The 23,074-nt window shown below is 49.5% G+C and overlaps 1 protein-coding gene across 2 annotated transcripts in view; it reads right to left on the bottom strand.

Moving 5' to 3' along the window:
* PKNOX2 (PBX/knotted 1 homeobox 2) overlaps nt 1-23,074 on the bottom strand; it is a 101,300-nt gene that overhangs the window by 37,357 nt on the left and 40,869 nt on the right. Inside the window, exons 2-3 of one of the 2 annotated variants that reach the window (XM_054223189.1) lie at nt 1,614-1,765; nt 1,195-1,280 (exon numbers count right to left, since the gene is read on the bottom strand). The exons of the other annotated variant lie outside the window; for it this stretch is intronic. The gene's annotated coding sequence lies outside the window, so the exon portion shown is untranslated. The remainder of the gene's footprint in view (nt 1-1,194; nt 1,281-1,613; nt 1,766-23,074) is intronic. 2 annotated transcript variants of the gene reach the window in all.

Here is a 23,074-nt window from a genome sequence, read left to right as displayed (position 1 = left end):
TCAGTTTCCTCCAAAGGGGACAACCCAACCTGCCCGAGGTACCTTGCAGGGCGCTGAGCCGTTCCATGGAAGCGCCAGGCAGATCCCATCAAAATACTGATTGGAAAGAGGGCATCGAGGCAGGGAGGATCTCCTGAAAAAGAAGTCCTTGTGGTGACCCCAAGCTCCCACAAACCCACCGGAGAAGTGGTCTGAAGGTGAGCCCAACGTGCGCCTTTATTAGAGCCAGGGCAAAACCAGCCTAATGAGAAATTCAGCCGCTTCATCGCATCCTTAATCCCGGGGTTTTTTTGGTCGAGGGAAGGTCACCAGCAAGAACCAGGGCTGAAAGGGCAGCCCGGGGGAAATAATCCAGCCGTTATTGGCTGCTGTTTATTAAAAGGGACTTTCAGAGGAGTCAAGACGCAAAAAAAATGACTCAAAGAAGATACCCTGCTGCGCCGCGGACCGCATGAAGATTTTGGGTTTTCCCCTGAGACGTCCCCACCCCAAACATCACCAGTTTAGGAAGAAATCAGGCGCTTTTTCAGGATCTTCGCCCCAGTCGAATGCGGCACCTCCGTTTTCAGTGACCAAAGATTTCTCTCTGCTCCTTTAGGAGGAAAGTTGCAAGTCAACGAGGTTGTATTATTTTTTTTGTCCCCTGCCAGGTGCCTTCGGTTTTGGCACAGATCAAGCACATTTGTGCCCTAATTTTAGCAATCGGGGTTGACTAACGGACTGCGAGACCCTTGGTTTCACGTACATCTTATTTTAAGCTCCGCGTTGCGGTTATTTTTATCGGGTGACCGTTTCTCCACATCCTACTGATGTGCCAAAATTTCACAGTGATAACAGCCCGTGTTTCGGGTTATTTTTACAAAAATATATCTGTGTTTTCCTCCGGGCTGGCCACGGCTTGTGGGGCTCATAACAACACGTTTTTCAATACTTGAGCTTTAAAGCAAGAATCCCTGCACAGCCCGATTTCTTAAAAAAAAAAAAAAACCAAAAGAAAACAGCAAAAAAGTATAACTCCTCCCTAAACGCTTAGGGATGGGGCGATACGGTTTGAGTGTACCAGAAAAGAGCAGAAATTCCCCCAGATAAAACCCCGCCGAGGTCCCGGCTCACCACATCCTGCTCGATCGGTATATATATTTGCACGATTAATATATATAATTGAATAATTAATCTAAAGCGAAGCCGCCTTACCGTTTGGGGGGTGCTCGGGGAGCCGCTGCCCTGCAAGCGTCCTCCCGCTGCCCCGAAAACAAGATTTTCTGGGGAGGGATCACAACCTGGGAATGCGACGGAGGAAATATTTGAATATAGAAAGAAAACGGTGGAACGAGAAGGCGAAATGTTAAGCAGGGGATGAAGCGTTCTGCTCCACGGAAGGTCTTTCAGCAGCGTCAGCGAAGCCGTGGTGGGCGAGTCTGCTCTTAATGCACTTCTTTTTTTTGCAGGATAGGGGGGAAAAAAGGAGGAATCGAGGAAAACCGCGGTGGGAATATCCCCTCGGAGGTGAAAGCAGGGCTGACGGCTGAGCTAGATCCCAGGGTTTTGCCCAGGAAGGTTTGAACAGCTCCAAGGAAGGACAAAAAAATAAATCAGGTTTTTAAAGGTCGAACCCAGATGTGTCCAGAAAACGAAGGCGTGCTCGTTGCCGGTCTGTCCACAAAGGATGAAGGGCGACACGATCCCAGCCCGGCCTTTTCGGCTCCCGGCGGGTGGCGAATCCCTGGCACGGGCTCTCACTGAGGGTTAGAGGTACAATCCGGGTCTGAAAAGGAGAAAAAAGGGAAAAAGCAATGAAAACAGCCTCGCTGTTGACTGTGCCCCCATTTCGCGCTGGCTGTCGCCATCCCCCTGGTTAATTATGATCTTCGCTTGAGTCTAAATGTGCTTTTACACTCCGGCTCAGACGGCACGAACGCGGAAAGAGCCATTAACTCAAAACCAGGGGAGCGCCCAGCCGTTAGTTAACAAGGAGAAGTCCGCACAGAAGTTAGGGACGGTGCTGCATCTACCAAGGATCTGGCCTGTACGGAAGCCGCGGTTGGGATTTCTAGACCCGTCTGAGCAGACCCCGTGGAAAAATGAAGACGGGTTGAGCGAGGACCAGCACGGCCGCCGGGGCGTTTTGTGTTTGACTTCAAAAAAAGGAATAAAAGAGAGAAAATCCCCCAGATCCCTGAATATACATTAGCTCTAGCGAGCCCCTCGGATCTCCAATATACGTCTCACAGATGTCCCTCGATATACATCTCCTCCAGATATTACCTCTATGTTAGGTGATAAACATCACCTGAGATCTCCGCTATATGGCTGATATATCTTCCTTGATACATATCACCTGGTAGAGAGCTCCTCAGATCTCCGATATACGTCTGATATATGTCCCTTGATACACATAATCTCTGTGGAGCTCCTCAGATCTTCAGCAAACATCTGATGTACCTACCTTGAGATAAATCACCTCTAGACAGCTCCTCGCCAATATACATCTGACATACATCTCTGATCTACGTCACCTGCCTGGAGCTCCTCAAATCTCCATTACACAGCACATACATCTAACACGATAGACAGCACCTCTAGAAAGCTCCTCAGATCTCCGATACATATCTGATATCTGTCCCTTGATACACATCACCTCTAGAGAGCTCCTCAGATCTTCAATATACATCTGATACATCCACCGTGATGTATATAACCTGGTACAGAGCTCCTCAGATTGCTGATACATGTCTGGTAAATACATATATACACCTTGATCTGCTGAGCTGCTCAGATTTGAATGTACATCTGATATATGCACCTCTGGATACACATCACCTCCAGAGAGCTCCTCAGATCCCCAGTATACATCTGATGGATCTACCATGATGTACACCACCTCCAGGGATCTCCTCAGATCCCCAATATATATCTATCTACCGTGACACACACCACCTCCAGAGAGGTCCTCAGATCTCCAAGGCATATCTGATATATCTACCATGATTCACATCACCTCCAGAGAGCTCCTCAGATCCCCAGTATACATCTGATGGATCTACCATGATGTACACCACCTCCAGGGATCTCCTCAGATCCCCAATACACATCCGATAGATCTACCATGATGTACACCACCTCCAGAGAGCTCCTCAGATCCCCAATACACATCCGATGGATCTACCATGATGTACACCACCTCCAGAGAGCTCCTCAGATCCCCAATACACATCCGATGGATCTACCATGATGTACACCACCTCCAGAGAGCTCCTCAGATCCCCAATACACATCCGATGGATCTACCATGATGTACACCACCTCCAGAGAGCTCCTCAGATCCCCAGTACACATCCGATGGATCTACCATGATGTACACCACCTCCAGGGATCTCCTCAGATCCCCAGTATATATCTGATATATCTACCATGACACACACCATCTCCAGAGAGCTCCTCAGATCTCCAAGGCACACCTGAGGGATGCATCTCTGCTGTATGCCAGCTGCAGAGAGCTATGCCTTCCATGGTGAGGCTGTATGGGAGATCCCTGAGAACCATTTCCCCTGGTTTTAATTCCTTCCCAAACCCCTTGAAGTAACAACACTCCCATTTTTGTGCCCTCACAGCCCGTATCCATCATCGCAGCCAGGAGCATGGGTCCAAAAGACAGAGGTATATTGGGAAGCCTGCATAGGAAGTGCCATTTCTGGAAACCTAGGCATCACCGAGGCCATTGACCAAGGAGAGATATGGAAGCAACTGGGTGATTTCACGGCAAAACAGGGCAGAAACCTCCAAACATGGAAAATTTGGTGAAAGGGGCGAAAGGTCAGGATGCCCCTTGACATCCTGGGCAAGTGTAGGTCCTGCTGAGAGGCTTAGAGACCTAATCTGGGTTATGCTAAAGGCTCAGAAGGGGCTGGAGTCCAAAACTCTTCCACCGTAACAGCAGCTGAAATATCCTTACAGATATTCATGACAAAAAATAAAACAACAACCTACGGGCTCATGCCTTGGAAGAGCACGCACAGGCCGATGCCAAAAACGCACTGAGGACCGGGGACTTGCTTTGCTCTGGATTTCTTCTGACGACGTGACAAAAAGCTCATGTTTTGCAGCAGTCCTTCATCCCGGTAAAAACTTTTCTCCGTCCTGTGGGAGAGACTTTTGTCATCTGGGCTCGCCATGTGAATGAACCATGAGGAGCGGAGGAAAAGGAGCAGACGAATAAGGCTCTGCTGGTGCTAAAAGAGCTCTGCTAGACCCATTTTTCATGCTTGGAGGTGATCAGGGCTGAGGTCTTGGATGCTGCATGCAAGTAGGACAAAAATAGGAGCTTGTGCAGCTTCTGCAACAAAGATGCCGTTTTAGTCCCCGTCACGGAGAGCACCAAGAGCCCCACTGGGGACATCTCCCTGAACACCTTTGCAGAAGGAGATGAGTCTTTTTGAGCTGGAGCACACTTTTAGTGACTTCATGAGGCATCCTTTGAAGTTTAGCAGGGGTCTTTGAAGTCCTCCCAACGCAAAAGGGAATGGAGGAGATGCCTCCTTCAAGATGCTCCACTGCGGGTGACGCAAGCCAGCAGGCTACACGGTGTCCCGGGCACTCATGGCTGTATGGAGCGGCCGCCCAAGGGTCATAAACGAGACGCCATTTATGACAAGCCATCAATCCCCCAAAATGCCCTCAATCCCGATCAACCTTGACCTGAATAACATCCAACAGAGGAGATGGGAACCTAGCACCCTGGGGCCTCAGGCTGTGCCCAGGTCGCAAAAAGCCAAGGGCATCCCTGTCAATAAAGATTTAATTAGGTGTAAGGGAATGCTAATCAGGCTGACATCTAGAAAAAAAGCCTAGGACTTTAAAGCAAGAAGGCTTTTCCCGTGGTGTTGCCCTGTTTCCAGTGTGAGCGGATCGCGATGCTTCCAACCTCATCATACCGAGGCTGTTTAATTGCGACTCCGGTTTTTTTATAAATTTAACTCCAGCTCCGCTGACTTAAACGGAAACGAGGAACGGTGAAATCCCTCATAACGCTGCTGGGTTTGGCTGAATTATTTTTACCCCCTGCATTTACGCTTGCGGGGAGTCCGCCGCAACTCTTTAAGGAGCACCAAGGGGCGATGGCGACTCTCCGAGCGCTTTGCCAACACCCGCTGCCATCCGCCATGGGGACCACGGCAATAAAAACCTTGGGTTTGTCGGGGTTTTTCCCCTCCGCGGCGCAATTTCTGCAGCATCTCCAGCCTCTGAGCAAGGGCCGGGGCTGGATTTTGGGGATGCTTGAAGGTGCAAAGAGCGACGCGGTGTTTTCAGGCTTCCACCTCCTCAGCCCCGCAAGTTAAACCCGGCGCTGCACTAACCCCATCCCCGCTCAAAGAGAGCGACAAGATTGAAGACGTTCCCCTCCACCGGCAATATTGCCGTATTTCTGCAAAAGCAAAGCGGTTTCACCTCAAAACACGGACCGGGAGAGACGCGTCCATCGGCGGAGCCCCGCTACAGGCGATTTGCGTTATTATCCGAAGGGGGTACGTATGGAAATATCGGACATCCCCTGCCTTCTACACACACACACTCACATCTCCCCCCACCCCCGGACGCCCACATGTGCCCACATCTGGGCCCAGGGAACAAAAGCGGCCTCGCTACGCCGCGCCGATAAATAATGGAAAGTCAAAGTGCCCCGCAGAAGCGGCACCATACTGTTCGGCCTCGGGCGAGACAGCGGAAAATTCGGTACCCATGAGGCCTGGAACAGTGGGATTAATAACACATCAATTTTAATGCAGGGTGGGTTGCGGTTGGTTTTGGTTGGGGTTTTTTTTTCGTTTTTTTTCCCCTTTTCCTTCTTTTTTTTTTTTTTTTTTTCTGCTTCACAAACAGCAAAGTGAATGTTTGAGCATCTCGGCGGGGGGTTAATGAGGACTCTGATTAGTTATTCAGATTTGCCGATGCTGCTTCCATCCCTCCTCGGATGGGGGGAATAACGGGAAAGGGTTTGCAGAGAAAGCTCTTAAAGACGACCCGCTTGGCTTTCGCGGCTCAGACGGACCCAGGTTTTGGGGGGGGGCTCCTGCCTCAGGGGTCCCCAAAACTGAAATCCTAGTGCCAGCTTTGGGGAGGAAAAGCCCGTTTTCTCATCAGTTAGAGGGGGGGTCCACGAAAAACTGCTGCGTGTTGGGCCACGCTGATTCCGTTAAAGGCTCAAGGGAAAACATTTGGATTTGTGGGGTTTTTCAGGCGAAAAACAAATTCTCGGGTGCCTTTAATAAAATTTGTGCGCAGTGATGGCCAGAGGTACATGACCAAAAATGCAGGGATGCGTGGATGCAAGGACGCAGGGATGAACAGATACACGGACGCGAGGACGCAGAGAGGCAAGGACGCAAGGAAGAAGAGATGCACGGATGCACAAATGCGAGGACGTACAGAGGCAAAGACGCGGGGACGGAAAGACGGGCCGTCCCATAAACCGCCACCGGTCTGCTAAGACGCAACACCTTTCACTGCCGCAGTATCTTACGCAGCATCCCATAAAAGACGCAAAAGCTTTATGCCCTTGCGCAAAGGCGAGGAGCTCACCTCTTTGCTCCTTGGCCCAGCAATATTTTGAGCAGGTTGAGCTCAGCCCCCCCGCGGGAGCATTTGGGGTTTTATTTCCCGATTTGGGCTTTTGTTCTCGACTGGCACCCAAAAAAAAGGCAACCCGAGGAAATAGATGGCAGGTATCCGAAAGGACGCAGCGAAAAGGAGTACAGGACGGAGCGAGGAGCGGCGCTTCACGGCACCGCGAAGGCGGCTTGTCAAAAAACCTAGGCATTCTTTTAGGATTCACTTTGGGATTCGTTATTTCTTTGCCAGGAAGAAATAACTTAAGGATGGATGGGGCGGTGACAGCGCTCTCTCAACGGCGAATTCATCCCAGCCATGAACGAACGACAGCCCTTTATTTCTAGTTGGGTCTAAAGACCCAGTTGGGTCTTGCTTTGAGCATCCCTCAACGGGGTTTTGGGGGTGGAGGAGGATAAACTCCCCATTATTGGCATCATTCCCCACGGATCTCGAAGGAAAGACAAACCGGAGTCAAACGCGGGGCTCTCCATCCCAAGCAGGCTCTTTTCCCCGGGACCGCCTCCATATGCTTTGTCTCTTGTTTTAAACGGCGCGTTAATCGTTCTGAATTAACAGCTCCAGCTGGAGGAGCAAACAAGCAATTTGCAACTTTAAGACAAGGCCCAACTTATCTCAAGTGATTTAAGTTGGGGGGCGGGGGGGGGGGGGGAGGTTTGAGGGGAAATCTCGCCTTTCTGCTTGCAAATGCCACTTGCTCAGCGCTCGGCTGAAATCCCACCACGGTTAATGCCCCCCTTTCGGCAGAAGCGGCTGTTCGCCCACAGCCACCCGAGGAGGCGGGATGGTAGGACAAAAGAGGAAATAAGGTATCTCCACATTTGGCTTTACGTTGGAGAGAGGAGAATTATAGTCCATCCTCTTCACCGCTGGGCAACCCAACGATTGCAGTCGGGCTCAGGAATATTTTCTCCCCAACACACTTTTTTTTTTTTTTCATATTGTATTTTGTTTCAAAATATTCTCACTCTCGGGGGAAAAAAAAAAAAAACGACTTTCAAGCTTGATCCCTTTGCCCTCTTTCATCTCTTTTTGCCTTTTCCTTTTTCATTGGCAGCTAGATAGAGAGGAGGTGAGAAAGAAAGACCACGACGATTATTTGTTTACAAGTCCGGATCTTCAACATGGAGATTTTATTTTTTTTTTAAATTGGCGTTTTCGCCATTTTAAATCCTTTCTGGTACCGCCCAAGGTGTGGGATTCGAGAAGCAAAGTCCATCTCCAGCTCCCCACCCTGTCATGCCTGGTTTCAAGAGGAACAAACGGTGCTGGCAGTGAAAAGAAGCCTACAGAAACGTTATATCCCCTCTGGGAATGCGTAAGCGCTTTGGAAATGCGCGAAAAGCTGTCTATGATTACGACCAAGTGTCTGCTGCCAGATCGAGTGGAACCTCCTCTCGCTACGCCGGCCAAGGTTGAGTTGAGAGTCAACGTCCATCAACCCTCAACGGCTTCCCAAGAGCGTCAAGGCTGGGTCCCACCAGATGACCAGTGTTGTGGATGGAGTCGTGGTCCTCCACCAAGGTCTTCTGCTCAAGTCAGGACGGTTCGCCTCCATTTTACGGGGAAAAAGGGCTTTAATTGTGCCCTGAAGACGCTAACAAGGGACACCGGAACGCAGCAACGCATCCTTCTCCAGTGATGGGAGGCACGTCCGAAATACAGACCCGACCTTGGAGGTCACGGGCAACGCTGCTGGGACTCGGGGCAGCCTTGGATGCCTGGATCCCCGGAGCCGAGCCACGCTACCTGACAACCTCCTGGCTCACGTATAAAGTAACAAGGAGAAGCAATAAATCCCTCGGGCACCTTCCCTGGGAACGGCAGCCCTCGATAAAAACCCCAAATTCAAGGGAGGCAGCCTCACGCCACGCTATTCCCCGTGCACCCCCGTTACGCAGATTAATCCTTCTTGATGGAGAATTACAATTAGGGCTCGGTCTTAAGGAGATATCAGCAATCAGATATCTTATCAAATGCCACCTCAATTATTCAAATAATCCCTGGCTCTCAGATTTGGGTGCTGTTTAGGGAAAGCGGTCCGATTAATGTGCCGACACTTCCCCATCACGTCCGACATCCTCAACTTCACGTCTGATTACAGAATTTGCATTCAATTTAATTTTTTTTCCATCTGGAGTAAATGAATAATCCGAGTACCTACCCCAGCCTTAATTACATTTGTTAAATTAAAAACCCGGGATGTGAGAAATTTAAATGCACGCAGCTCCGCGGCCAGGCAAACCTGCGCGTTCAACCTGCCGCAGCCCTGCCGCCTCCTGCTCCAATTTCTCTGCCTTCCCCACAGCCACGCATCAAAGAAATTACAACTCGAAAACACAAAAAATTCTTTCTAAACGATAAAACAATAGATGATCTTTTGACATTTCCAGCGCTGTTTGCAGGGGAATGAGATAAAACGTAATAAATTCATATACTTCTGTGTGTTTCTTGGCTCCAGCAGCTAAAATTTCCATCTCTTTATGCAGGAGTCCTGGGGAGCAGAAATCCTTGATAATGCCAAACAATTCGACACTTTATTTTCTCTTTACTCCGCGCCACACAAAACACAGGCTTCAAGCTGCCAGCTGCTGGGAGTGAAACCAGATGCCGCATCCCTTTTCCATATGGAAACAGGAATCGCCCCGTCTGGGGGTGCGCGTGGTCCCCTCGGTCGCAGCTCTCCACGACCGGGCGACCGCCGGGCGGCGAAACCTCGCCCCAACAGCAAAAAAATACGATCGCAACGGCGCGACTTGTCACTTCTTACCCTCGACCGGGTTCGGGCCGGATCCCGGTACCATCGGCCCTAGAGAACCGCAGGGAAGATTTGCCCCGAGCCACCAAATTTCCTCATTTGGAAATAAAAAGATAAACAGGGGGATGGAGACAAAACCACCGAAGTTGACTTTTTTTTTTTTTTTAAATAGCTTCGCAGAAGCTTGCAAGATCGCCTTTCTTTAGGAGAAGATGAAACTTAAAAGGCTGGCATTAATAGGGGGACTCCACGCGGTGGCCAGAAAAGTGTCCGTCCAAATAATTAAAGAATAACGAAGCATAAATGGAAGGTAACGCCATTTCCAGCTCGGGACATCATAGGAGCGACAGTCCATCCACCGCGTGATGAGAAATGTCGGATCAATGTATTTGGGTGTTGATCTAGACGTCAGCAACAATGAAAACGTGCAGGAAAGGCTGTTCTTAGCGCTGCCACGGACTGAATTAACTACCTGAGGCGTGAGTGAGCGCAATGACAATAATCCCCCCGGTCTGAGGCTTGCGAGACCAGTAATAAAACACGGCTAAAAATATTCCGGAAAGCCACGCTCGGGTAAAGTGAGACAGGTGAGAGAAGAGCCCAAAATAGCTTTTCCCTTCGCTCCCAGCACGCTCGCAGCTCAGGCGACATTTCTGAACTCCAGGGAAGCTGGGTTTGACTCCCCACCCCCCCAAAAAATCCCCTCGGAGGGGTGTAACAGAGCATCCCTCCTCCCCCCCAGGCACAGCGGCAGGATCTGGCCATCAGAGAGATCCCCTCCAAGCAGGTGGCTCGGATGCCATCTGATGGATGTTGCAGTTCCTCAGCCTTTCTGGCTTTCTTCTGCTTTGTTTTAACAGTTATGGTGCCGGAGGAGAAAACATCATGTTTTAGCAATGAGGTCCCCAGTGAGGCTGTTTAAAAATTAATTAGTGCCATGCAACGTCTTAGCGATGAATAGTAATTTTAGCTTTTGTACCTACTTCGTCGCCTTCTACACCGCTGTTATTCCAGCTTTTCTCTGGTCCTCCCAGCCATCCGGGACCTACTACGGAGGGTACCCGAGAAACTGTTGCCTGTGTCTCCTGGAAATACCCCATTCAACAGCAAACACACCCCTCAACGTCTTTTCCGTGGAGCTTTTAAATAAACTAAGGTCATGTTTGCTGAGCTGGCTGGAAGGTGGGAACCTGCTCTGCTCACGGAGCTGGTTCCCATCATCCCAAAACTGCAGCTGTCCGAGGGTCTGAGCCTGCTTAGGCCCCCCATGGCTCCTGCACAAGGTGAGTGTTGCAGTGTGGAGGAGGTTGTGGGTCCTGGCTTCATCCAGGATGGAGGACGGAGGTCCTCCCTCCATGGACGGAGATCCTCCGCGGGTGGAGATCCCCTAACCCTGAGGATGGAAAACCTTCAAGGACGGAGAACCTCCATCTCCAAGGATGGAGATCTGCCAACCCCAAGGATGAAGATTCCCCCCCAAACCCAAGGAATAAGATCCCCATAACCGAAGGATGGAGACCCCCCCAACTCCGAAGGTGAAGATACCCAAGCCTGAAGGATGGACCTCCACGAAACACAAGGACAGAGATCCTCCTAACCCGAAGGATGGAAATCCTCCTAACTCCAGAGATGGGAATCCCCCCAACCTGAAGGATGGGGATCCCCCCAACTCCAAAGGTGGAGACCCCCCAAACCTCGAGGATGGAGACCCCCCCGAACCTCGAGGATGGAGATCCTCCTAGCCCCAACTACAGGGATTTCCCCAACTCTGAGGATGTACATCCTCAAACTCCAAGGATGGAGACCCCCCCCAAACCTCGAGGATGGAGGTCCTTCTAACCCCAAGTACAGGGATCCCCCAACACTGAGGATGTACATCCCCAAACTCCAAGGATGGAGACCCCCCAAACCTCAAGGATGGAGATCCTTCTAACCCCAAGTACAGGGATCCCCCAACACTGAGGATGTGGATCCCCAAAACCCAAGGGATGGAGATCCCCCAGCCTAAGAATGGAGACCTCCCAAGGAAAGAGATCCCCTCCAGCCACAAGGATGAAGATCCCCCCCAAAACCCAAGGACGGAGACACACCCCCCCCCCTTCCCCAATCCCAAGGAGGGCGATCACCCCTTGGGACCTCACCGGCTGGATTCCTCACCCTCACGCTGCACAGGGCAGGACCTGGAGGGCATCACCCTTGCCCCGTGGTGGCCACCCCCTCCCCTCACCCACAAATTGCACCCCCAAATGAGCCACCATCCCACTCCTTCAAGCAGCGAACGAGGCAGCGGGCGATGAGGAGCCTCGCTGCGTCAGCCGCCTTCAGGTGGATGGCGAAGGCAAGGGGAATTTGCCGGGACATCTGGAATATATTCGTTTTACGGCATGTTTCATATCACAGACAGGTACTTTGAAGCAGTTAAGTAGTAGCAGGGCGGCACGTCCCCATGGGTGGGCTGCGGTTTGCGCTTTCAGCCCGAGCTGCCCCAGCATGACAAAGGGGCTGGGGAGACGGAGCTGACGTTTTCCAAATACAACTTGGTGCCTCTGGGGGCAAATCCAGAAAGAAATTAAAACCCGAAAGGCCAAAAAATAATAATAATAAAAAAAAAAAAAAAATATATATATAAAAAAAGAAACCAACCCCCACGTCTAAGTGATGCTGATCCCCACATCAGGCTATTAACAGTCCCATCACAAATTGTAAATGACTCAGATAAATTAAATGGCTTAGCAGCTGCGAGGAAAGGCCCTTCTGAAGATTCATTTGTTTGGCAGAAAAGAAATTAGTCAGGAATTTAAAATCTTTTCCAGCAGCTTGACGCAGACACCCTGCCAAAGCCCACATGTTGCTGCTCGCGCAGCCCCGGGAGGCAGCTGGCCCCCAAAAGGAAAGTCCTCCACGAGCAGCCGAAAGCAGGGGGATGCAGGCACGCTCCCGTTAGCGCGCCGCTAACGAGGCTGCGCCTCCTCCCAGCAAGCCTGTTAGAAGCCCCAAGCTATGAAGAGGTCTGAAAACACCAATATTTGACCCAAAGCACCCCCACGGTGAGGGAAAGCCAGCCACAGCGCTACAATTAAAAAAAAAAAAAAAAAAAAAAAAAACACGGGGACGGTAATGCGGGGGGAGCAGCGCAAGAAGGTTGGGGCTGCAGCCCTGGGTGCAGTGAGGTGCAGTGATTCACACCCAAACGCAGTGCGCCGCGCTGATTTACCCGCACGGGCAGCTGAGCCGCAGCGATTCACCCCAGAGGCGGGGAATTGCGGCGCTTTACCCCCAGACGCAGTGAGCTGCAGTGATTCACCTCCCAGACGCAACGAGACGCAACGATTTACCCCCCACACAGACACCCCGCCTAAAAGCAATGAACTGCAGTGATTCAACCCCAGGCGCAGTGAGATACAACGATTCACCTCCCAGACGCAATGAGACACGGAGATTTACCCCCAGACGCAGTGAGCTGCAGTGATTTGCCCCCAGACGCAATGAGAAACGGAGATTTACCCCCAGATGCAGTGAGCTGCAGTGATTTGCCCCCAGACGCAATGAGAAACAGAGATTTACCCCCAGACGCAGTGAGCTGCAGTGATTTGCCCCCAGATGCAGTGAGACACGGAGATTTACCCTCAGACGCAGTGAGCTGCAGTGATTTGCCCCCGGATGCAGTGAGCAGCAGTGATTTACCCCAGGCACAGGGGGGTAAAGCAGGCGTTTACCCTCAAAAGCAGTGAAGTGCAGTGATTCAAACCCAGGTGCGGTGAGACGCAGTGATTTACCCCCCAAAGCAGCGAGCCACTGTGATTTACCCTCAAAAGCAGTGAGATGCAACGATCTACCCCCCAAAGCAGCGAGCCACTGTGATTTACCCTCAAAAGCAGTGAGATGCGACGATCTACCCCTAAAAGCAATAAGACGCAGTGATTTACCCTCAAGAGCAGTGAGACGCTGTGATTTACCCCCGGCTGCAGTGAGACGCAATGACTCCCTCCAGTTCCCCCAGTGATTTTACCTGATGGCTCCCCACAAACACCAAACTTCCCCGCTTTCCTCATGCTTCCAGGCAGGGAAACACCGTGGCCAAGCTGCGCTCACCACAGACACCTTTTCTCCCGGGTTAACACATGGAATTAATGTGTTAAACCTTCCCATGTTCACAGGCTTCCCTGGCAAAGACCTGCTCCCCATCCACATCCCTTTTTGCTCACGCAACATTGAAGGGGTTTTTTTCACCTTTAGACGCTATTTCGCAGGCAGCAGCGTCTCAAAACCCCTTTTAGTGGAAGTTCAGAGGTATAAAAGATGCAAAATTATTCACACGGTGTCCCAATCGGAGCCCCACAATGGGATAAAGGGAAGGATCTGGTGACGGAGCCACGACCCTGGGATGTCTCCTCATCTCTGCTTGGATGGAAAAACCCTTCTTGCATTTACTGGGGAGAAGGCAGTGGGGGAGAAGATCAAACAAGAGGCTTTCCTCCATCCAGAAAAGGGCTGGAGAGCGAGGAAACGCGAGGAGCACCCGTTTTTCAGGTGCGTCCGACCAAAGCAACCCAGTTGCGTTTGCCCTTGGGCAACACTGAAGCTCTTCAAAACTTTCACAGAGCCAGAAGAGCAAAATTAAAGTGGGGCACGGGAAGAGAAACGGCAAACCAAGAAACCCTGCCCTGGCAAGGAGAGAGAGAAACCACCGGCAAAAAAAAAAAAATGGTGAAAAATTAATAAGAAACTTGGAAGCGATTTTGCATTTCAAACACGGGAGGTTTTCAAAACGGAGAAAACCCCGGAAAATCTGTTTTCTTCCAGCTTTTCCTCTCTGTTTTGCTTCTTTCTGTTTCATTGAGCATCCGGGTGCTCCCGAGCTGGGATTTCCATTTCTCCGACTCCTACTCAGGGCAAAAACCCCAACAACCCAGCGCAAAACAAACCCTGAAAGTAGGACACTGAGCCCTGCTCAATCCAAACTCAGCTTGATGCTCACTAATTACCCGGTAATAGTATTTATATGCTGCTGGCACGCTCGGAAATGCAGCTCCTAATAACCGAGGTCCGCATCAATATTAATGTCCCGGCTTGACTCTCGATACCCGGGGACCGACGAGAGACAAAGAAACATCAGAGCAAAGTGAAAAGAGGGCCAGAAAATGAATTTTAAAAGTATTTTTCTGTGTTTGGCGGGAAGGGAGTGTTCGAGATCAAATGCCGGGATCCCCCCTCGGCGTGTATCAGCAATAAAAGCAAATATAAATCGTAAGTTCCCACCTCTGGGGCGCAAAAATCTTCCAGTAGTGGAAAATTTTTCACCGGCCGTAAGCCCTGCCCCAGACTTGGAGTCTCCCCATAGGTAGGAGCCGGCTGGAAAAAACTCTTCTTCCCTTTTCACGGGAACAGATTTCTGAAATTCGGGGCTTTCCCCTTACTCCAAGATGACCCGCTTCAAATATTCACCCCTGCAAACTCGGTCGCTCATGCAAAACCCCAGGCGTTGGGTTGGCTCAGTGTGAAATGCTGCTTGAAACGACCTCCTGAGAAGCATTTTTTTTTCCAGTCGTGCTTCAATCCTTGCAGAAAAAGGGAGCGCATCCCACCCCCCCCCCCCAAAAAAAATTCACCGATATGACATTGTGTGCGAAGACGCGCTCCGGCGTTTGCGGAAACGTGGCAACACAGAGCATGGCATGGGTTGCAAACGTGCCCTGGCGCCACTCCGTAATTCGATTAAAACTCTCTTTTCTTAATAATTTCTGTGCAGAGACACTCGGCACACCGGGAGCATTTAGGCGGAGTTTAAACGGAGTTAATAAACTGCTGATAGCCTGCAGTAAGGCTGAGATAGATTTGAGCTGCACGTGCTCCGCACGCCCGGGTACGAGGCGTTATTGCCGGTGTCTGCGCTCGACACGCATCCAAAAAAAAAAAAAAAAAACCACAGAGACCTTCCACAAAAAATGCAGTTCCAGACGTTTCTTGGGGAAAGCCACGTACTTTCGGGATTTTTGTCCACCGAAATGAAACCTGGCAAGCTGAGAGTGAGCCGGGGGTGCGGTGTTTGCCCCGTGGAGTGTTGGGTGCGGCGTTAACCCGCACCGTTGACCCGTTAATTCGCGTTGATTAACAGTCAAAGAAAACGAATGGAAGCTCATCCGGAATCTCGACATTAGGATGTCCCCAGATCATCACCTTTCGGTACCTTCCTCTCCATGGAAGTTGAGATTTTCCCCATTCATAGTCAAATTCCAAGGGAGAAAAGGGCAAATTCTGGCAAGACCTTGAAAAATCGATGTTCTGCTTCCCCAACAAACCACGGTTATGAAGCATTTACTGACACGGATTTATTTGACTGGTTATTAAACAACGACAACGAGCAACACCTTGACCCTTCAGAGAAGAGCCAACCCTGTGTCGATGACTACGATGGCAACAAGTAACGTGGTGACCCTTCAGAGAAGAGCCGACCCTGCGTCGATGACTACGCTACGTAGACGCAGGACTCAAGCGAACTGCCGGAAGACTGCCATAAAAATCAAATGCCGCTATAAAGTGACTTCAGATATTGCAAGAAATCCCCAGAAAGGGACTATTTATAACCCCATTTGGCAATTTGGGCTGGAAACAGCGCTCTGCAGTTGTAGACTTGGCCATCAATTCTGGTCAAACTCAAGGAGATCTTTCTAAAGAGCCATTGAGTGACCCAGCGGAAACAGTAATTTTTCATGCAGAAATTTTCCCAAAGCTTAAATCACCTCTTTATTAAATATTTCCTAGTTCTAACTTGCGGAAAGAGGCCACGAGGTCTATTCCAAGAGGAGCCATCTATGAGAAGTCAGAGGGTAGAAATGAGCCGTCCTCAGGGAAAAAAGTGGATTTTCACTCAAGAGACACTGATGAGCGCCACTGGAGGACCCGAAAGCAAACCCTAAAGATTCTTCTGTCTTTCTGTGTTGGCGTGACGGAAGAAGAGCAATGAGAAGAACCATAAGAAGCAGCAAAACCTTCTTCCTACTTCTCCAGCTGCAGGTGCCCATCACCTTTTGCACACTCAGCAACACCGTTTCTCCAACTAAAACCACATCAACCCACAGGAAGATCCTTCCCCACCGCTTCCAGCCTTGCCCCAACCCTTCCATCAGCACCAGAGAAAACATCCACGTCACCGCGACTTCCAAATCCCGTCCTGCCTTTCCCCCTCCCGAGGGCCGCTTTCCCCGCAAGGAACCTCCAAGATGCCCAAAACTCGCCCAAAACCATGACCTGCCAAAAAAAATAACCAAAACCAAACCAGAAAGGGAGCCAATTAATTCATTGGGAAGTGGCGCAAGTCAACACGCTGCACCATCAACTTGCCACATGGCCACCTGCACCGGACACGGTTGGTTTATTGACGCTTGATGCTGCCTCCCGTTTTATTTAATAACAGGAGCCGCAAGGACTGGGATAAATAAGAGTAAAAGCGATTTTGCGGGTGGCTGTGGCTTTTCGGCTCTCCTTTGAAATATTACTGGCTGGTCTCCTACACAGCTGCTCCCCGCTGAATAGACACATCCCACCTCCAACGCCGTTGGCCAACACCCAACATGGGAATAAACACGAGTGAGTTTTGGGGTGGGTTTTTGTGTTGTGGTCGATGCGACTTATTTGGGGATTTTTATATTTCTGAGGAGAGGAATACGCAGTGATTTATCCAATAGTGGAATCAGATGGAAAAAAAAAAAAAAACGTCTTTCCCGTCTCATCCCCACCAAATGGGCAGCCGGAGGGGGTCCAGGGTGGTGACCACCATCCCACGTTACAGTGGGTCTGGGAGTATTTAGTACTAAAACTGGGGCAAAATACTTGATTTCTTCCGCAAGAAACGCTTCCTTTTCCAACGCGCTAGTTGAGAACGGAGGAAAAACACGAAGATTTGAAATGCCTGGATGAAATTTAATTTTTGGTTTGAATCAACAGCTTCACTTGGTGCCATTTTAATGCTATTTTAAGTTGAAATGTCAATTGGAAACTAACATTTAAAAATGTCAAAACATTTCATGTCTGCAGACGGAGCTGATAGTTTTTTGCTTCCATGTGTCCAAACACAAAACACTTTTGGAATTTTAACCGCGAAAAAAAAAAAAATACATATATATATTAAAAAAAAAAAAAAAAAATCAATATTTTGACTTCTTGGAAGGAAAACAAAGTTAAAATATAATATTTCCTCCAGGATGCAAACAATATTTTCTGACAAGCTGTAATCACCAAAAAGTAATCTGAACCAAATGTTTGCTACCACGGTCTGTTATAGCTACGCGGGAAGGGAAGAGAAACAGGGATTTTTGTTACCGTAGGCTCTCTGAACCCTTTTTTTGCCAGTTATTTCCCTATTTACACCGCTTTTCTCTCTTCTTATATCCCAACGGGATAAAATGAGGGTGCGGGAAGCCCCTTCCACCATCCCGAACCATTTGCAACGCACTGATTTTCCTTAATAGCCGGGGAGGGGGGGGGGGAAAGATGGTTTTTCTCCTCTGGAAGAGACGACATTTGATTTCGGGGGGATTTCCGCTGTATTTTGCATTAATGACACCCCCTCGCCCCCCTTTCCATTTGGGAGATTTTGGACGGGGGGCGGGGGGGAACAGCACCAGGAGTTTTTTCCCGCGCTCGGCGCCGGCTGGCGGGACCATGTGCATGGGGGGGGGGGGGCGTTTTTTATCCCGTCTAAATGTAATTTTCCAGTGATCTCACCTTTTAAATTCCTGCCTTGGCCGCGCGTTGCCAAAAAAAAAAAAAAAAAATTTTAAAAATGGGAAAAAAAAAGAAAAGAAAGAAAAGAAAAGAAAAACAATCCAGGCCGGAAAAAAAAAAAAAAAAAAAAAAAAGGAGTTTCACTGATTTTTTTTCTGGTTCCAGCGGCAGGGTGTAAAGACGCAGCGTTGCAAAACGGGGCGAAAACCAGCAGTTTTGGAGCCGCGTTGAGGCTGTAAAGCAAGTTTTCGGTCCCGAAGCTCGCACCTCCACCGTCACCTTTGCGCGTCTCCCCTAAATTTCTCTCTTTCTCTCTCTTTTTTTTTTTTTTTTTTTTTTTTTCATGCTCCGGCCCCGCGCGGGGAATAAGCGCAATTATCTCGTCTCGCCACATTTTGCCAGCCCTGCCTGAGGTTTAATTAAAGCCAAGCGAAAAACACAAGAGGAGGAAGCGCCCGCGTTTCGATATCGTCCCCCCCCCTTCGGAGGGGCTGGAGGAGGCGGCGGGGATGGGGGGAAGAAAATCGGGGCAAAAAAAAACCGAAATGGGGCAAAAATAAAACCTTTCTCGCAGACTTTTTAATTTAGCAAACCTTCCCGGGTATTGCGCCTTTATATTTACTTTAAAAAAATTATATATAAATATAAATATATATGGGCGTGCACGCACACATGGACACTCGGCCACACACGCACCCTCTCTATATAAAAAATATATATATAAATGTAGCCTAATCCCCCGTAATCTCCTTGAATTACACCTAAACCACCTTCCTCGCAGGTGACCTTTCCACAAAAGGCTGTTTCTATGCCAACAGCGTCGTTTGAGTCAGGTGAGAGAAAAAAATACGGCCCCGATCATCTTGATTTTTCGCTCGATTCGGCGTTTTCACCGACGGGAACCTGGGGGGGGGGTGGGAAAAAGAAAAAAAAAAAAAAAACAAGAAAAAAAAAAAGAAACAAACCTAAACTAAACGACGGTAAATAGCGGCCCCGAAATCCGAAAAAACCGTGGGGAGAAATTGTTAAAAAAAACAATAACGCATCAGGCCCGCGGCGTAACGGCGGGGCGCGAGGCGGTGATGAGATTGGGCGGAGCCGAAGGCAGCTCAGGATCAACGATATTCTGCGGACAACGGCCGGTTTGGGTGCGGATAATTTTATTCCACGGAAAATTTGGGATGTTTTTCCGCGCTTTCTCGATTCCCCCCCCGAGTTCCAACTCAGCCCATAGAGCTGCATCCCAACCCGGAGGCTTTCAAAAGAGGCAGAGAAGGAAAAAACGCGGTTTTTTCCAGCAAAAATTACCTATTTTCATTTATTTCTGGGGGGTTTTTTGGTGTGTTTTAGAGAGCGGCGCAAGGACCCGTGGCCCGTTGGGTTGCGGCACCCCCAAAATTGCCTTTTTTTTTTTTTTTTTGCTCATTGCGAGTGGGACGTCATCCAACTTCCTGCGTATTTGGGGTTTACTGGCGGGCGGGGATGTATTTTTATTTTTCTTCTGACCTGACCCCAACACCTTCACAGGTCTCGGGAGGGAAGATATTTCCCGACGGCTCCATCTCGCAAGGCGCCGAACCAAGAGGATAAAAATACTGGTTGCCATGGGAACATAAACTCCGGAGTTTGAAAATACCGGAATTAAACCTTGCGCTAATTTCGGTCCTTAAACCCCCCCGTTTTTGCAGCCGCGCTTCGGTGGGTTCGGGGTGTCGGAGGAAAAATCTGCATTTTGAAGCAACCCGACCGAGGTTTAACATCCGTAAGGATGTTTTCCCGCAGCTGGATGCATCCCCGAACCAAGAATTGATTTAGAAAGGATTTTTTAAAATCGAAAATAAGGATTAATCCCGAATTGCGGAATCACTTCCTGCTCTCCGGCCTCAGAGCCATCGCTCTGCATCGGCCTCACGGATGCATCCTGGTGCCGGGGCAAGGAGCCCGGCATCCAGGAGCGATAAATATAAGGCGAATTTTTGCATCTGATGCGGAAAAACTCCTTGTGAGGCTTAATTTTCTTTGCTCAAAATACGCCGCGAACACTTTAACAAATATCAAATTATAATATTGAGGCCCCAGCACTAACGATGCTCGGGCAGAGCATCCCCTTTTCCGCAAACAGGCTGAAAGCCACTTTCGGAGCTGGCGCCCGCCGAACTGCTCGGCCCGAGCAAGGAAAAAAAGCACGCTCAAAGGAAAAGAAATCATTTTTGACTTCATAATAAGCAAGAAATTTGGGATCGCAGGCAGCACGTCACGTAAGAAAAGCTAAACAGTAATAAAGGGATTATGAATTAAAAGGGGGCATGGGTAATCCTCCGCGCAAAGAAAGATCCCCATCATTAAACTCGAGTTTCCAAAGGCAAAACAGACGAGGGAATTCATTCCCCGCCTCAGAAAAACACGGAGGTACTGGAACTAATTTGTTGGCGACGGCCATAAATCGACTCAACCTCAGCACCTGAGGAGCTCCGTGAGCTGGAAGGTCTGGCGACGCCATGCCGTGCGTTCGCTGGATTTGCAACGGGATCTCTTTGCGCTTTTGGCAACCCAATGAAATGTGTCTTCATGTTTTTGTGCTGCAACGCGATGAGTTTGTAGGCTTTTGTGATACAACGCGATGAGTTTGTAGGTTTTTGTGATGCAACGCGATGAGTTTGTAGGTTTTTGTGATGCAACGCGATGCGTTTGTAGGTTTCTGTGACACAATATGATGCGTTTGTAGGTTTTTGTGATGCAACGCGATGAGTTTGTAGCTTTTTACTATTCAGTGCACCGAGTTTGGAGGTTTTTGTGATGCAACGCGATGCATTTGTAGGTTTTTACTATTCAATGCATTGAGTTTGTAGGTTTTTGTGATGCAACGCGATGCGTTTGTAGGTTTCTGTGATGCAATATGATGCGTTTGTAGGCTTTTGTGATGCAACGCGATGAGTTTGTAGGTTTTTACTATTCAATGCATTGAGTTTATAGGTTTTTGTGATGCAACGCGATGCATTGGTAGGTTTTTGTGATGCAACACGATGCGTTGGTAGGTTTTTGTAATGCAATGTGATGCGTTTGTGGGTTTTTGTGATGCAAGGTGACGTGCTTGAAGGTTTTTGTGATGCACCGCGACGCGTTTGCAGGATCTGCAATGGAATCTGCACTCTTTGCAATGCAACGCAATGTGGTTTCAGGTTTTTGCAATGCAACCTGATGTGTCTGCAGGCTGTGCACTGCAACGCTTGTCGCTTTTGTGATGCAACGCGATGAGTTTGTACGTTTTTGTGATGCAACACAATGCATTTGTAGGTTTCTGTGACGCAACACGATGAGTTTGTAGGTTTTTACTATTCAATGCATTGAGTTTATAGGTTTTTGTGATGCAACACGATGCGTTTGTAGGTTTTTGTGATACAACTCGATGCGTTTGTAGGTTTTTGTGATGCAATCTGATGCGTTTCTAGGTTTTTGTGACGCAACATGACGCGTTTGTAGGTTTTTGTGATGCAACGCGACGCTTCGGTAGGTTTTTGTGGTGCAACGCGACACGTTTGCAGGATTTGCAAGGGAATCTCTTTGCCCTTTTTGCGCTGCGATGCAGTGCAATGCGCTTGCCCATCACGCGCTGCAATCTGCACTTTTCCAAGGCAATGTGCTGGCTGGGCTTGCGATGGGCTGCCCTGCGCTGTGTCTGCCGGCTTCGCAACGGCACGCCACACGTCTGCAGGTTTTGCGATGCTTTTACAGCTTTTGCAACGCAATGCAGTGCGTTTGCGGGTTGTGCGATGCGACCCGCTTGCGGTTTTCCCATGCCATGGGCTGCGACGTGCTCGCAGGTTTTGCAAAGCCATGTCCCCCTTTAAATTTTTGGCAACATGATGGCTTTGCCCGTTTTGCAACGTGACCTGTTTGCGGGCTTTTCCGACGCGACGCCGCGCAATGGGCGTGTCCGAAGTTTTCGCAACGCGACGCGACGCAACGGGTTCGCAGTTTCCCGTCGCATCCTGCTTGCAAGTTTCCCAAGGCAACGCGCCCATTGCAAGTTTTCGCACCGTAACGCAATGCGTTTGTAGGCTTTTGCCACCCAACGCGACGTGCCTGCAGGTTTTGCGACGCGACGCACTCCTTTAAAGGTTTCGCAACGCAACGCCAACGCCTCTGTAGGTTTTCCGGCGCAACCGCTTTGACATTTTTTCCAACTCAACTCGTTCCCAAGTTTTTCCAATGCCGTTCGCTTGCTGGCTTTGCGACACAAGGCAGCTCGGCAACCCTGCCACACGCTGCACGCTTGCACTTCTGCAGATTTCCAGACAAGATTTCGCGGTTTTTTTGCAACCTGGCACTGCAACGCCCATTTCAACGTCGCAACGCAAGGCCCCTTTGCTTTTTTTTTGGGTTGGTTGGTTGTGGGGGGTTTTTTTTCCATTTGCAATGCTCCAGACCCTTGCCCTGGACGCGCTGGATCGGTTCGACTGTCGCCGTTAACGCCGGTTAAATTTCCTGCGAAATCCAGCCCAAGGCTTTTGAACCGCTCCCCCCCCCCCGAATCCTGGCTGCGAAACTCCCGGTGACGGACAACGCGGCACAAATGACTATTTCCACTCGCTTTTTGCCCAAAATAAGGGGGGTTCTGCATAATTTAATTTCTCTGGAGCAACCAGGCTACAATACTATAGCATTTTGAGGGGGTAAAGCTCAGGTTTGGGGCATTTTGGGGTATTAGTGGGACATTCCATCAGGTGCGGAAGTAACTGCGGGAATTTACTTACCCGGGCGATGCTTTCCTTTTCCAGCAATATCCCCCCGAAAAAAAAACCCGAACTGGGGGAGAAATGAGCCTCCGTGCCCAAAAAGGGCGGTTTTCACCCCAAACTCCTAGCTGGGAGAGGAGGCCTAGCTACTTTCATGCGTCTGCAAAAAGAAAAAGCAAACAAAAAAAACAGAAGGAGAAGGGGGGAAAAAAAAAAAAAGGAAGGAAAAGCT

The sequence above is a fragment of the Rissa tridactyla genome, chromosome 17 (genome assembly GCF_028500815.1).
Source record: "Rissa tridactyla isolate bRisTri1 chromosome 17, bRisTri1.patW.cur.20221130, whole genome shotgun sequence".
Classification (NCBI taxonomy): Eukaryota; Metazoa; Chordata; class Aves; order Charadriiformes; family Laridae; genus Rissa; species Rissa tridactyla.
Note: the sequence above shows the minus strand (reverse complement) of the source record. Positions and strands in the feature narration are given on the sequence as shown.